This window comes from Pseudophryne corroboree, chromosome 1 (genome assembly GCF_028390025.1).
Source record: "Pseudophryne corroboree isolate aPseCor3 chromosome 1, aPseCor3.hap2, whole genome shotgun sequence".
NCBI lineage: Eukaryota > Metazoa > Chordata > Amphibia > Anura > Myobatrachidae > Pseudophryne > Pseudophryne corroboree.
Genome location: NC_086444.1, coordinates 50,103,594 through 50,120,576, shown reverse-complemented (window position 1 = coordinate 50,120,576; position 16,983 = coordinate 50,103,594). Strand labels below are relative to the sequence as shown.

At 47.4% G+C, this 16,983-nt stretch overlaps 1 protein-coding gene across 1 annotated transcript in view; it reads left to right on the top strand.

Annotated features, from left to right (window-relative positions):
• SEC11C (SEC11 homolog C, signal peptidase complex subunit) overlaps positions 1-16,983 on the top strand; it is a 77,551-nt gene that overhangs the window by 54,388 nt on the left and 6,180 nt on the right. The gene's annotated exons all lie outside the window — the stretch shown is intronic.

Genomic DNA, 16,983 nt, shown 5'->3' with positions numbered 1-16,983 from the left:
CACATAGGTAATGTTTAGAGAAGGAATGGTGTCGGGATTGCTGTCTAAGCAGAGTTGCACGGAAGCATAACCCAGTACAGGCTGGTACAAGTCCGCCCTGATGATGATAACTATGATAGCTGTGAAACGCAGCGTACGGGCCGTGCAGTCTCGGAGGCCTTTTATGCCATACACGCAAAGCGGGAGCATTTGCGACCAAGTTGCGTTCCACTCTGCATTGGCGCCTAGTACAACTGCTTTCTTTTAGCATAGCGCGTTTCAGTTACTCTACAACGCACTCCCCTCCCAACGCTAAACCTGTCCTATCCCTATAGCACAACATGACTTTTGCACCTTCTAGCTGGAGTTAATCTAAGGCAGTGGTAGCCAACCCTGGTCCTCGAGAGCTACCAACAGTTCACATTTTCCAGCTTACCTGTGGAGCTAATCACTTAACTTGTGATTCTGTGAGGAGACCTGGAAAACGTGCACAGTTAGTAGCTCTCGAGGACCACGATTGGCTACCCCTGATCTAAGGGATCTCAACCATCATTCTCAGCTGGCCGGCAGATCATTATACTGGGGCACATACAGAGCTTCCACCTTGCTTATTAATAATTTCCTTGCTGAGTTACGTGACTTTACCTGCTTCACCCTGTACCAAGTCATTTATCTGTAGGTTAGGTCAAGGTTACCGCCAGATTTAGCTCCTGTATTGGTGAATATACTGGTAAAGTATTGACCAGATGAAGATGTTTGCAGCATTTGTGAGAGCAACTTAAAGGAAGTGGGTTCTTTAAGGCACTCTAATATCTGAAGGTGTATATCTATAATCTAGTGAAGGCATTCCCAACCACGGTCCTCAAGGCACACTAAGGGGCCCTACACATTTGACGATGCGCCGCCGAGGTGCCCGACGGCCGAAACGGCCGACAAGCGACCCGGCGGTGGGGGGGCAGTGACGGGGGGAGTGAAGTTTCTTCACTCCCCCCGTCACGCGGCTGCATTGAAGTGCAGGCAAATATGGACGAGATCGTCCATATTGGCCTGCATGCACAGCCGACGGGAGACCAGCGATGAACGAGCGCGGGGCCGCGCATCGTTCATCGCAGGAGTCTCCACACTGAAAGATATGAACGAGTTCTCGTTCATTTATGAACGAGATCGTTCATATCTTTCAGAAAATCGGCCAGTGTGTAGGGCCTATAACAGTGCAGGTTTTAGTGATATCCAGGCTTCAGCACAGGTGACTTAATTAGCACCTCAGTTATTTTGATTTAACCATCTGTGCTGCAGCCTGGATATCACTACAACCTGCACTGTTGGTGTGCCTGTAGGAGCGTGGTTGGGAATGCCTGGTCTAGTGGATGAGATATTTGTACTCCGGCACTGCAAGAATACCTCTGTTGTAAGTGAACTTTTATGTTATACCCCTAGTTTGCTGAAGGAAGCATTCTGAGCACTGAGAAACGCGTTACAAGTATCTGAGGGAGAACTCCTGTCTGTTACTTTATTTTAATTGTATTTTTTATTTCGCTCCAATTTTGTTACTTTTTTTAGATTTTGTTATCTATTATGCATGATGTTTTTCATTTGTTTTACTAGGTGCTGGTAGATATTCTTTTGGTTCAGAAGCGTCTTTTACACACACACACACACACACACACACACACACACACACACACTAAACGCTCAGCAGACTTAGGGGTCGATCCAATTAGAGTGTGAAGGGTGCGATGTACCATTGCCGCAGTATTTCAATTCCGGCAACGGCATTTGATCTCGCATCCTTCCCGCGCTGATATCGGCCCCAGTTTGCACAAAATTGCTCAGACCTCTTTGGGGTGACGAGCACTATTGTGCGACTTCAGGCCGCTGTAAAGTGATGACTCTCTCCCGTGAGATCTTTGCGGCTGATTGGATTGATCCCAAAGCCGTTGACAATTGTTCGGTAGTGAAGGACTAAACATCCAGATATTGTGCTGTTTAAATAAACTTTCTATATATTTTTTATCTTATATCTTGGTCGATCTGAAATATGTATTTACTCTCCTACACAAAAACAAGACTATATTACCATTCATCATCCCTTATTAGAGCCTATAATAAACCAAGGTTCGCAAACTAGGGGTATAACTTCAAATTTGTTTACAACAGGGGTATTCTTCCAGCTCCGGAGTACAAATACCCCATCCACTAGCATTACTTGGGACGTTCTCCAGGCTGCAGGATAATTTAACCACACACCCACCACAGGGTTTCACTGTAGAGGTGCCAGTCAGACCTTTGTCATTTAGTATATCTATAATCATAGCTAGCTCAGGACAGTATATAGGCCAGATATCGCCCTCTGTTACCCCCCCCCCGCACCGGGCATAGGGAATCATTTGCCTGGGAGTTTGCATGTTCCACTTGAATGAGAAATGACAGGAGATTCAGTAGCACTTTGGGTTCCAGGAAGAGTACATATGTTAATCTACATTATTATTATTTAATGCCATGGTATATAATCTATTCAGAATGATCATATAAGTAAAAACTACAAATAATCTACAGTATATAAAGAGTGAGTCCTGTTGTAGCCACTTCTTCAGTGTCGATGTAAGATACAAGTTATGTTTCTTCTAAGGAATCCGTATGGTGATTTACTACGTCCTGCAGATCCTCAGTAGCTGCCTGTATCCTTCTACTTTACTTCCAGGGCTACGTCCTGTATGTGCTGCTTACAGTGGCCGGTCTTACCATGTGTACATCCACCAAATCATCCTAAGAATGAATTATACTTCTACATCTGGGTGGGGAACCTCGTGCCTCATTATTGCAAACACCCTGCCATCAGAACGTGTAGCTAAGCTGCCATGTTGACATAAGTGCCCATGGTACCAGATAGAAATTATTATCTATGTATAGTGCCTCCTCGTTTCTGTTTTGTGGTGTTGGTGTTGTTGTTGGTGTTGTTGTTGTTGTTGTTATTATTATTTTTATTATTATTATTATGCATTTTATGTAAAAATAAAAACAGCATTTTCAGATATTAACTAAACAGCAAACTGTAGATGGTTGCTCCAGTTTGCAGCTCATTGGTTCTAGGTGCACCATGTTACTAAAGATATATAAAAGGCTCATTTAAAGGTGTGTTTTTGTTAGATATAGCTCATAGCGCCTATCAGGGTGGACAGGACACAAGCAGATCATACTGATAATAGATTGGGCATTGGGGTGATGATCCCAGTGCTCTTACGTCTCTGCTGTTCGTATCGGTGGCAGCGAAACACTTGGGTCAGTCCACATGAGAGATTTTTCAGCCTTTTGCTCAGACTAACGGTGACCAGGCCTCCTGACGTGACTATACCTGCTCACACGACCAGCGATGTTGATGTAGTTCAGTACCGGCCAGCCCTGCTCACACGACCAGCGATGTTGATGTAGTTCAGTGCTGGCCAGCCCTGCTCGCACGACCAGCGATGTTGATTTAGTTCAGTGCTGGCCAGCCCTGCTCACATGACCAGCGATGTTGATGTATTTCAGTGCTGGTCAGCCCTGCTCGCACGACCAGCGATGTTGATGTAGTTCAGTGCTAGCCAGCCCTGCTCGCACGACCAGCGATGTTGATTTAGTTCAGTGCTAGCCAGCCCTGCTCGCACGATCAGCGATGTTGATTTAGTTCAGTGCAGGCCAGCCCTGCTCACACGACCAGCGATGTTGATGTATTTCAGTGTTGGCCGGCCCTATTCACATGAATAGCGATGTTGATGTAGTTCAGTGCTGGCCAGCCCTGCTCGCACGACCAGCGATGTTGATGTATTTCAGTGCTGGCCAGCCCTGCTCACACGACCAGCGATGTTGATGTAGTTCAGTGCTGCCCAGCCCTGCTCACACGACCAGCGATGTTGATGTATTTCAGCGCTGGCCAGCCCTGCTCGCACGACCAGCGATGTTGATGTATTTCAGTGTTGGCCGGCCCTATTCACATGAATAGCGATGTTGTTGTAGTTCAGTGCTGGCCAGCCCTGCTCACACGACCAGCGATGTTGATGTATTTCGGTGCTAGCCAGCCCTGCTCACACGACCAGCGATGTTGATGTATTTCAGTGTTGGCCGGCCCTATTCACATGAATAGCGATGTTGATGTAGTTCAGTGCTGGCCAGCCCTGCTCACACGACCAGCGATGTTGATGTATTTCGGTGCTAGCCAGCCCTACTCACACGACCAGCGATGTTGATTTAGTTCAGTGCTGGCCAGCCCTGCTCACACGACCAGCGATGTTGATTTAGGGGGTAATTCTGAGTTGATCGCAGCAGGATTTTTGTTAGCAGTTGGGCAAAACCATGTGCACTGCAGGGGAGGCAGATATAACATGTGCAGAGAGAGTTATATTTGGGTGTGGTGTGTTCAATCTGCAATCTAAATTGCAGTGTAAAAATAAAGCAGCCAGTATTTACCCTGCACAGAAACAAAATAACCCACCCAAATCTAACTCTCTCTGCACATGTTATATCTGCCTCCCCTGCAGTGCACATGGGGGGTGATTCCGAGTTGTTCGCTCGCTAGCTGCTTTTAGCAGCATTGCACACGCTAAGCCGCCGCCCTCTGGGAGTGTATCTTAGCTTAGCAGAAGTGCGAACGAAAGATTAGCAGAATTGCGAATAGAAATTTCGTAGCAGTTTCTGAGTAGCTCCAGACTTACTCAGCCATTGCGACCAGCTCAGTCCTTTTCGTTCCTGGTTTGATGTCACAAACACACCCAGCGTTTGCCCAACCACTCCCCCGTTTCTCCAGCCACTCCTGCGTTTTGCAGCTCGAACGCCTGCGTTTTTTCGCACACTCCCATAAAACGGCCAGTTTCCGCCCAGAAACACCCACTTCCTGTCAATCACACTACGATCTGCACAGCGATGAAAAAGCTTCGTTATGCCGTGAGTAAAATACCTAACTTTTGTGTCAAAAAACTAAGCGCATGCGCTCTGCAAGCCTTGCGCATGCGCAGTAAGCGACTAATCGCAGTATAGCGAAAATCGGCAACGAGCGAACAACTCGGAATGAGGGCCATGATTTTGCCCAACTGCTAACAAAAATCCTGCTGCGATCAACTCAGAATTACCCCCTTAGTTCAGTACTGGCCAGCCCTGCTCACACGACCAGCGATGTTGATGTATTTCAGTGCTGTAGTAGAAAAGATTTTTACACTTGAAAAATAGCGCTCATCAAATATCATGCAAATGGAAGTATATACAACTAATAAAGTTTTCATTCACCCTTATTAGTAGGTAGATCTTCATGTGATGGTGGAACAATTTTATAATCAATCAAGAGTTCGGATAAAATAGGCAGGTATCCCAGGAGACCTGCAACGATAAATGCCTCTTTCTCCAGTGGAATTGGATTAGGAAATACGAGGCACCATTAAATACCGACCATAGTGTAGTACTTTTTTTAAAAACACGCACTGGTTTTAATGCACAGATAAAACTTACAAAAAGTTAAAAGAACAGAAACATATCATATTTCACTCCATAGGACAACACAGATGGTATATCACCCAGAGATTCACTGCAGCCCCAGCAGATGACGATGGAAGACGTGCACAATCTCTCCAAGAGTCCAGTAGCATGCAGGATAACCAAAGATGATTCTGTCCAGAATGTCCTAGGATCAGTGACAAGTTAAAAGCAGGAGCCACGCTTAACGCGTATCGGACCAAATGTCCTTCATCAGAAGCGTGGTTTACTGGCTCAGGAGAGTGCTTTTAAACCCCATTAAGTGATGGTTACAGCTGTATCCACTGATGATCTGCTCGCTGCGCTCCGGCCAGCGCACCTGCGCGATCGTGACCGGAAGCCGGAAACCGGAAGTTGTCAATACGGGTCACATGCGTTCCAAACATCCGGAAGTCGCGTCTCTGGCTCCCTTACGCTCACACCGTGGATATCCTTGCTGATATGTGTTCCATTAACCAGGAAACGCAATAGACAGTCACATGTTTGGAACGCATGTGACCCGCATTGACAACTTCCGGTTTCCGGCTTCCGGTCACGATCGCGCAGGTGCGCTGGCCGGAGCGCAGCGAGCAGATCATCAGTGGATACAGCTGTAACCATCACTTAATGGGGTTTAAAAGCACTCTCCTGAGCCAGTAAACCACGCTTCTGATGAAGGACATTTGGTCCGATACGCGTTAAGCGTGGCTCCTGCTTTTAACTTGTCACTGATCCTAGGACATTCTGGACAGAATCATCTTTGGTTATCCTGCATGCTACTGGACTCTTGGAGAGATTGTGCACGTCTTCCATCGTCATCTGCTGGGGCTGCAGTGAATCTCTGGGTGATATACCATCTGTGTTGTCCTATGGAGTGAAATATGATATGTTTCTGTTCTTTTAACTTTTTGTAAGTTTTATCTGTGCATTAAAACCAGTGCGTGTTTTTAAAAAAAGTACTACACTATGGTCGGTATTTAATGGTGCCTCGTATTTCCTAATCCAATTCCACTGGAGAAAGAGGCATTTATCGTTGCAGGTCTCCTGGGATACCTGCCTATTTTATCCGAACTCTTGATTGATTAGAGGAACTCCTAGAGTATAAAATTGTTCCACCATCACATGAAGATCTACCTACTAATAAGGGTGAATGAAAACTTTATTAGTTGTATATACTTCCATTTGCATGATATTTGATGAGCGCCATTTTTCAAGTGTAAAAATCTTTTCTACTATTGTTATACTTCTGAAGTGTGGGGTTCACTTCCATTTACACTAGATATAGCTGGACCTCAAGTTTTATTGCGCATATCATTGAAAACATCTGTCCTAATATTGGTATTTCAGTGCTGGCCAGCCCTGCTCACACGACCAGCGATGTTGATGTATTTCAGTGCTGGCCAGCCCTGCTCACACGACCAGCGATGTTGATGTATTTCAGTGCTGGCCAGCCCTGCTCACACGACCAGCGATGTTGATATATTTCAGTGCTGGCCAGCCCTGCTCACACGACCAGCGATGTTGATATATTTCAGTGCTGGCCAGCCCTGCTCACACGACCAGCGATGTTCATGTAGTTCAGTGCTGGCCAGCCCTGCTCACACGACCAGCGATGTTGATATATTTCAGTGCTGGCCAGCCCTGCTCGCACAACCAGCGATGTTCATGTAGTTCAGTGCTGGCCAGCCCTGCTTGCACGACCAGCGATGTTCATGTAGTTCAGTGCTGGCCAGCCCTGCTTGCACGACCAGCGATGTTCATGTAGTTCAGTGCTGGCCAGCCCTGCTCGCATGACTAGTGATGTTGATTTTAGTTCAGTGCTGGCCAGCCCTGCTTGCACGACCAGCGGTGTTCATGTAGTTCAGTGCTAGCCAGCCCTGCTTGCACGACCAGCGATGTTCATGTATTTCAGGGCAGTTTGCTTGTGGCTTCGTATTTGTCTTAATGTGCGTTTAACAGTGATTTGTAACTGATGGGCCAACTTTAAGAGACAGTAACTACATAAGGTACTAGGTATTATGTGACTGTATAAAGCCATCATGCAGTTGATTTCTCCTTTAAACCTGATTTTTGCTCTGTTCACTCCTGCACATGCTTTTAGCTATAAAGATCTTTGCAGCACCTCTAACATGCATTGAGCCATCCATAAAGCAAATTGTATTTTGATGTTATTCAGCCTTGCGTGCCAGCATTATGTAAGCTGAACGTCCTTCTGAGCAGCACTACAACAAAACACATTTTCAGCCTTAGTGCGTCCTTCAGCTCAGCCTGCGTCTAATAGAACAATCGCACACGTCGGCACTTCATTCGTACAGCTGCTAAATGCTTTCCTCTTCCAGTGGGTACTCCGTGCTTTTCTAAAGACGCATGACCTCTTCTTAATGCTCACATATGGCCTCCAGTTTGTTGCCAATGGGCCCACCTTCAGTATTCATATGATAAATGAAGGATACAGTATTACAAGCTCATAACATAGTATATACAGTAGCACCATCCAGCTGCAATGATCTGTTTTGGCAACAGAGAAGGATTTTTAATGAATTGGTTTTAAACGAAATGGAAATCCTGTTCCTTCCTGTAAACTGCATCTGTTAACAGCGGTGGTATGAGATATAAAAAGAGAGCAGCCTCACCGTATGAGCGCGCCCACGTAATTGTGAACGGACCAGCAAAAGAAGTTGCTAAAAACGCGGATGTAAGCTTGTGTGATGTACTCGTCACATAACCCAGGAGCACATGATACTGGTGCCTTCCTGTATGGATTGTGCAAAGTGCAGGTCTCGCTTATGGTCGTAGAAATGCTATTTTACTTTGCATTTTTTATCCCACAATACAGAATAATGGTTTCAATTAGTTAGGCAGTTAAGTTCAAATTAGTGACTAGTAAAGGGACCCAGCCTATGACGGGTCACCTCAGTCTGCTCCCGGCTCTGTCTGGCCCTGCCTACTCTATCTTCTGCTCCTCCCACCAGCTCTAACTGCTTCTTTGTCCCATCCATCCCCCCTCTTCTGCTCTGTCCCGCCCTACCGCCCACCCTCTGTCCCACTACCATACTTATCCCGTTCCCAGCGACCTAGTGGTTCATCCTCCTCTCAGGCTGGGTATGTCTCTTCTCCATAGTAGTGGAAACTGTTGGGCGGGCCGGATGCACCCTTGAACCCACTGTTCATGCATGTTGGCACAGACCTTAGAGAAGCATTATATAGATACAATTCACTGGGAATACTTGTGGTACTTTTTGTACTCCATAAATCTCAGATCTTACTTGGACGGAGATGAGATCTATAGCCTAAGTATGTGTCAGAGAAGGCTATGGTGGAGCGGCATCGCAAGCTTTAATGTTTTCCAGTCTCATGTTCTGTCTGATGTGAATACCAGCACTACAAGCTGGATGCAATAGGCCAGGTTTCACATTTTGAATTGTTTTCACATTAATAGATCAGCGCTAGTTCTCCTTGTAGTGCGATGGCCACTGTGCTGCATTCCCTGCTGCACCGTTAGACTCGGACGGGGTTAAAAACAAGTTCTCCGTTATTTGTTGTCTAGTCCTTGTGGAAATGGAAGATTCTACAAAGCACATTCCGGTGATAGAGACTGCAATGAAACGCCAGCCTTGCACCAAATGACTGTATAAATCACGGCTGAGAAAACAACTTTAGAGTTTTGCAAAGACATTTTTTCGCACACAGAATCCAGAGCGAACTACTTACCAAACGTTATGAAGAACCTTCAAGAAAACACAGCAAGCGCTTTCTGTTTTCCCCAAGGGGCCCTATAAAACTATTTACATGTAACCCCGAAGCTAAGCAGCAGTACGATCTAAAGACAGACAAATCTGTGTCCTTAGAATTGCAGTATTGTATTTTCCTAACATATGCCTGGGTGTAGATGCAGGAACTGTGTTACGCTGATATTACCTGGCTCGTTCACCTTGCCTTCAATAACGCATTGTTAATGAGGGAGAATTACTGGTATTGCCACATTTTACTTGTTCAGAGCTGAGAGGATGACTTTGATGCAGGTAGAGGCAGAATAACCCGGTAGAGAATTTTAAAGTTATCTTTCTTAGTATTCCTGAAAGATGAACAGGTCTTGTTCAGGATTTCCTGTGCTCTTGAGCAGGCAGCGCTGGATGGCTAGAAAGCCAGATTGTAAGCTCTCACGAGCAGGGCCCTCTTCCCTCTTGTGCTTTTCCTTCCCTCACCTATACCTTCATTCCCTTTCCACTGCCAACAGCAACAAACCTTTGGGTTCTGCCGCCCCGCTGCTTATTTGGGTAGAATGACTGCTGGTGCAGCAATGTTTCTAAACCTTATCCTGGTCCTACAATGCTCCAGGACCGGATTAAGGCTGGTGTGGCCAAGGGGCAACAAAGTTGTGGCGGTCCCCATTAGTAAAATTGCTCATAAACACCCACACCCTGTGTGTACAAAACACACACACCTGGACCAGCGCGCTGAAGCAGCACATGCTGCTGCGCACTGTCTCATGGGATTTCACCGCACCATCCCGCAAGACTCACTGGACACAGGCGACCTCATCGGCAGCCGCACAGCTCAGCTGCCAGAGGGGTACTAGTCCATTTGAACACAGCTGTGTGGGGGGCCCAGGATGACCGCCTCGGTCGCCCCTCCCCTAATCCGGCCGTGCAATGCTCTGTACTGTAAATCACTTTTTTCTTGTTTTGTACATGCTGTTTTCATCTACTTGGTAAGGCTCTGCGCACCCATTGTGGCGCCATATAAAATATAATTATTATTACTCTGTAAGTTGGGATCTCTCTTTGGGAATGTGCCTGTGGCCTGTTGTCCGAAACTGATTTCATGAACGCCGCTTAAGCGGACTTGAAAATACTTCTCTGTTGATCAGAATGAAGGATGCTGTCTGTACATACTGCATGTTCACCTAACACTAGTCAGACGGTAGAAGTGTTTGGTAGGGACTATAGAGAAAGCATTCCTACAGGATGTAAGTGTATTGTCGCCCATTGCTACGTAATATGTATCATCAGTTTAAAGTGATATTATGCTGTAAAAATAGTTCTTCCCAAAAGCAGTGCACAATGTAGGCGTCTTTTCTGCTCCACTTATCTGGGAGATGCCATGGTAAGGAACACTGCCAGGCAGTAGGCATAGCTAACAAGTAGCTGCAATGTCAGACAGGAGTATTATTCTGATCAGTACCATGTAGGAGGTTCTTCTGCCATTATCCATGATTTATTACAGTATTCACATTGCGGTGTGCAGTGCTTGGATGCCCTGCCTGAGGCCAGACCTGTCTACGAGTCACGTAGGACTAGCCGCCCTGCTCATGTCACTTCCGGGGGCCGTGCGTTGTGCTCCGTGAGGCTGGCTCTAGCAGTCTCTCCTGCTTGTACAGGTGGATCAGGGGCATTTGCCTGCAAATGGGGAACAGTAATGGTGCCCAGGGGCAAGTTTAGTGAGCGCCTGTGATATGCATGTTACGTAGGGTTATTTGTAGCCTAGTAATTTAAAATTGTTGATGATGATGATTGCTTTACCTAGATCTGCATATTAAATAATAGCAGCAGGACAACTTTCAGTGGCATATTTCTACGATGCCATTGATGTCTGAGCCGACATATACTAAATTAAAGGTCTTGGGCCGTCGATTTGCAGAAAAATAATGGTGTTGCAATTGTTTGCTTCGTTTCGGAGTTATTTGGCTAAATGTCCATTTCTCTGACGTCCTAGTGGATGCTGGGGACTCCGAAAGGACCATGGGGAATAGCGGCTCCGCAGGAGACTGGGCACAAAAGTAAAAGCTTTAGGACTAGCTGGTGTGCACTGGCTCCTCCCCCTATGACCCTCCTCCAAGCCTCAGTTAGATTTTTGTGCCCGAACGAGAAGGGTGCAATCTAGGTGGCTCTCCTGAGCTGCTTAGAGTAAAAGTTTAAATTAGGTTTTTTATTTTCAGTGAGTCCTGCTGGCAACAGGCTCACTGCATCGAGGGACTAAGGGGAGAAGAAGCGAACTCACCTGCGTGCAGAGTGGATTGGGCTTCTTAGGCTACTGGACATTAGCTCCAGAGGGACGATCACAGGCCCAGCCATGGATGGGTCCCAGAGCCGCGCCGCCGTCCCCCTTACAGAGCCAGAAGAGCAGAAGAGGTCCGGAAAATCGGCGGCAGAAGACGTCCTGTCTTCAATAAGGTAGCGCACAGCACCGCAGCTGTGCGCCATTGCTCTCAGCACACTTCACACTCCGGTCACTGAGGGTGCAGGGCGCTGGGGGGGGCGCCTTGAGACGCAATAAAAATACCTTAGATGGCAAAAAATACATCACATATAGCTCCTGGGCTATATGGATGCATTTAACCCCTGCCAGAATACATAGAAAAACGGGAGATAAGGCCGCCGATAAGGGGGCGGAGCCTATCTCCTCAGCACACTGGCGCCATTTTCCCTCACAGCTCCGTTGGAGGGAAGCTCTCCCCTGCAGTCACTACGCTACAGAAAGGGTTAAAAAAGAGAGGGGGGGGGCACTGATTACGCGCAGTATTAAAGATACAACAGCTATAAGGGGAAAAACACTTATATAAGGTTATCCCTGTATATATATAGCGCTCTGGTGTGTGCTGGCAAACTCTCCCTCTGTCTCCCCAAAGGGCTAGTGGGGTCCTGTCCTCTATCAGAGCATTCCCTGTGTGTGTGCTGTATGTCGGTACGTTTGTGTCGACATGTATGAGGAGAAAAATGATGTGGAGACGGAGCAGATTGCCTGTACTAGTGATGTCACCCCCTAGGGGGTCGACACCTGAGTGGATGAACTGTTGGAAGGGATTACGTGACAGTGTCAGCTCTGTATAAAAGACAGTGGTTGACATGAGACAGCCGGCTACTCAGCTTGTGCCTGTCCAGACGTCTCATAGGCCGTCAGGGGCTCTAAAGCGCCCGTTACCTCAGATGGCAGATATAGACGCCGACACGGATACTGACTCCAGTGTCGACGGTGAAGAGACAAATGTGACTTCCAGTAGGGCCACACGTTACATGATTGAGGCAATGAAAAATGTTTTACACATTTCTGATAAACGAGTACCACCAAAAAGGGGTATTATGTTCGGTGAGGAAAAACTACCTGTAGTTTTCCTGAATCTGAGAAATTAAATGAGGTGTGTGATGATGCGTGGGTTTCCCCCGATAACAACTGATAATTTCTAAAATGTTATTGGCATTATATCCTTTCCCGCCAGAGGTTAGGGTGCGTTGGGAAACACCCCCTAGGGTGGATAAAGCGCTCACACGCTTGTAAGGGCTCTACCCTCTCCTGAGATGGCCGCCCTTAAGGATCCTGCTGATAGAAAGCAGGAGGGTATCCTAAAATGTATTTACACACATACTGGTGTTATACTGCGACCAGCAATCACCTCAGCCTGGATGTGCAGTGTTGGGTTGGCGTGGTCGGATTCCCTGACTGAAAATATTGATACCCTAGATAGGGACAGTATATTTTTGCCTATAGAGCATTTAAAAGATGCATTTCTATATATGCGTGATGCACAGCGGAATATTTGCCGACTGGCATCAATTCTAAGTGCGTTGTCCATTTCTACCAGTAGAGGGTTATGGACACGACAGTGGTCAGGTGATGCGTATTTCAAACGGCATTTGGAAGTATTGCCTTATTAAGGGGAGGAGTTATTTGGGGTCGGTCTTTCAGACCTGGTGGCCACGGCAACAGCTGGGAAATCCACGTTTGTACCCCAGGTCGCCTCTCAACATGAGAAGACGCCGTATTATCAGGCGCAGTCTTTTCGTGGACAAGCGGGCAAAAGGTTCCTCATTTCTGCCCGTGACAGAGGCAGAGGAAAAAGGCTGCAGAAATCAGCCAATTCCCAGGAACAGAAACCCTCTCCCGCCTCTGCCAAGCCCTCAGTATGACGCTGGGGCTTTACAAGCAGAATCAGGCACGGTGGGGGCCCGTCTCAATGAATTTCAGCGCGCAGTGGGCTCACTCGCAAGTAGACCCCTGGATCCTTCAGGTGATATCTCAGGGGTACAAATTGGAATTCGAGACGTCTCCCCCTCGCCGTTTCCTAAAGTCGGCTTTACCGAGGTCTCCTTCTGACAGGGAGACAGTTTTGGAAGCCATTCACAAGCTGTATTCCCAGCAGGTGATAATCAAGGTACCACTCCTGCAACAGGGAACGGGGTATTATTCCACACTGTTGTGGTACCGAAGCCGGACGGCTCGGTGAGACCGATTCTAAATCTAAAATCTTTGAACACTTACATACAGAGGTTCAAATTCAAGATTGAGTCACTCAGAGCAGTGATTGCGAACCTGGAAGAAGGGGACTACATGATGTCTCGGGACATCAAGGATGCTTACCTTCATGTCCAAATTTACCCTATCTTACCAAGGGTACCTCAGGTTTATGGTACAGAACTGTCACTATCAGTTCAGACGCTGCCGTATGGATGGTCCACGGCACCCCGGGTCTTTACCAAGGTAATGGCCGAAATGATGATATTCCTTCGAAGGAAGGGAATTTTAGTTATCCCTTACTTGGACGATTCCCTGATAAGGGTAAGATCCAGGGAACAGTTGGAGGTCGGTGTAGCACTATCTCAGGTAGTGTTGCGGCAGCACGATTGGATTCTCAATATTCCAAAATCGCAGCTGGTTCCGACGACTCGTCTTCTGTTCCAAGGGATGATCCTGGACACAGTCCAGAAAAAGGTGTTTCTTCCGGAGGAGAAAGCCAGGGAGTGATCCGAGCTAGTCAGGAACCTCCTAAAACCGAGCCAAGTCTCAGTGCATCAATGCACAAGGGTTCTGGAAAAAATGGTGGCTTCCTACGAAGCAATCCCATTCGGCAGATTCCACGCAAGAACTTTCCAGTGGGACCTGCTGGACAAATGGTCCGGGTCGCATCTTCAGATGCATCAGCGGATAACCCTGTCACCAAGAACAAGGGTGTCCCTCCTGTGGTGGTTGCAGAGTGCTCATCTTCTAGAGGGCCGCAGATTCGGCATTCAGGACTGGGTCCTGGTGACCACGGATGCCAGCCTGCGAGGCTGGGGAGCAGTCACACAGGGAAGGATTTTCCAGGGCTTATGGTCAAGCCTGGAGACATCACTTCACATAAATATCCTGAAGCTAAGGGCCATTTACAATGCTCTAAGCTTAACAAGACCTCTGCTTCAAGGTCAGCCGGTGTTGATCCAGTCGGACAACATCACGGCAGTCACCCACGTAAATAGACAGGGTGGCACAAGAAGCAGGCGGAAAATCATGTGATAGCACTGTCAGCAATTCCGGGAGTGGACAACTGGGAAGCAGACTTCCTCAGCAGACACGACCTCCACCCGGGAGAGTGGGGACTTCACCCAGAAGTCTTCCACATGATTATAAACCGTTGGGAAAAACTCGACAGGTATTGCGCCAGGTCAAGGGACCCTCAGGCAATAGCTGTAGACGCTCTGGTAACACCGTGGGTGTACCAGTCAGTGTATGTGTTCCCTCATCTGCCTCTCATACCCAAGGTACTGAGATTGATAAGATGGAGAGGAGTAAGCACTATATTCGTGGCTCCGGATTGGCCAAGAAGGACTTGGTAACCGGAACTTCAAAAGATGCTCACGGAGGATCCGTGGCCTCTACCTCTAAGAAGGGACCTGCTTCAGCAGGGACCCTGTCTGTTCCAAGACTTACCGCGACTGCGTTTGACGGCATGGCGGTTGAACGCCGGATCCTGAAGGAAAAAAGGCATTCCGGATGAGGTCATCCCTATCCTGATCAAAGCCAGGAAGGATGTAACCGCAAAACATTATCACCGCATTTGGCGAAAATATGTTGCGTGGTGCGAGGCCAGTAAGGCCCGACGGAGGAAATTCAACTGGGTCGATTCCTACATTTCCTGCAAACAGGAGTGTCTATGGGCCTGAAATTGGGGTCCATTAAGGTTCAAATTTCGGCCTGTCAATTTTCTTCCAAAAAGAACTAGCTTCAGTCCCTGAAGTTCAGACGTTGTAAAAGGGGTACTGCATATACAGCCTCCTTTTGTGCCTCCAGTGGCACCTTGGGATCTCAATGTAGTTTTTGGGTTCCAAAAAGTCCCATTGGTTTGAACCACTTAAATCTGTGGAGTTAAAATATCTCACATGGAAAGTGGTCATGCTGTAGGCCCTGGCCTGGGCCAGGCGCGTGTCAGAATTGGCGGCTTTATCCTGTAAAAGCCCTTATCTGATTTTCCATTCGGACAGGGCGGAATTGAGGACTCGTCCTCAGTTTCTCCCTAAGGTGGTTTCAGTGTTTCACCTGAACCAACCTATTGTGGTGCCTGCGGCTACTAGGGACTTGGAGGACTCCAAGTTGCTAGACGTTGTCAGGGCCCTGAAAATATATGTTTCCAGGACAGCTGGAGTCAGAAAATCTGACTCGCTGTTTATCCTGTATGCACCCAACAAGCTGGGTGCTCCTGCTTCTAAGCAGACTATTGCTCGTTGGATTTGTAGTACAATTCAGCTTGCACATTCTGTGGCAGGCCTGCCACAGCCAAAAATCTGTAAATGCCCACTCCACAAGGAAGATGGGCTCATCTTGGGCGGCTGCCCGAGGGGTCTCGGCTTTACAACTTTGCCGAGCAGCTACTTGGTCAGGAGCAAATACGTTTGTATAATTCTACAAAATTGATACCCTGGCTGAGGAGGACCTGGAGTTCTCTCAATTGGTGCTGCAGAGTCATCCGCACTCTCCCGCCCGTTTGGGAGCTTTGGTATAATCCCCATGGTCCTTTCGGAGTCCCCAGCATCCACTAGGACGTCAGAGAAAATAAGAATTTACTTACCGATAATTCTATTTCTCATAGTCCGTAGTGGATGCTGGGCGCCCATCCCAAGTGCGGATTGTCTGCAATACTTGTACATAGTTACAAAAATCGGGTTATTATTGTTGTGAGCCATCTTTTCAGAGGCTCCTCTGTTATCATGCTGTTAACTGGGTTCAGATCACAGGTTGTACGGTGTGATTGGTGTGGCTGGTATGAGTCTTACCCGGGATTCAAAATCCTTCCTTATTGTGTACGCTCGTCCGGGCACAGTATCCTAACTGAGGCTTGGAGGAGGGTCATAGGGGGAGGAGCCAGTGCACACCAGCTAGTCCTAAAGCTTTTACTTTTGTGCCCAGTCTCCTGCGGAGCCGCTATTCCCCATGGTCCTTTCGGAGTCCCCAGCATCCACTACGGACTATGAGAAATAGAATTATCGGTAAGTAAATTCTTATTTTATAATGCATCACCATTGTGCTCTGGAAAATGTGACAGTTGGATGACCTGGAACATGTGACCTGCTGGGGTGTCTGGAAACTGTGACAGTTATTTGCAGCCACCCACTAAGCAGGGATTTTTCCAAATTCGCCTCCTAAGGGGGCAAAATGTTCCACTCAGCAAACCTTTGCCCAGTTGATAACTGGACACACATCTCTAAATCAGCCTCATAGCGGGTGGGCACAGCTGAATAACTGAGTATCCACAGTAAGCTAGCCAGGCCTCTGCCAGTA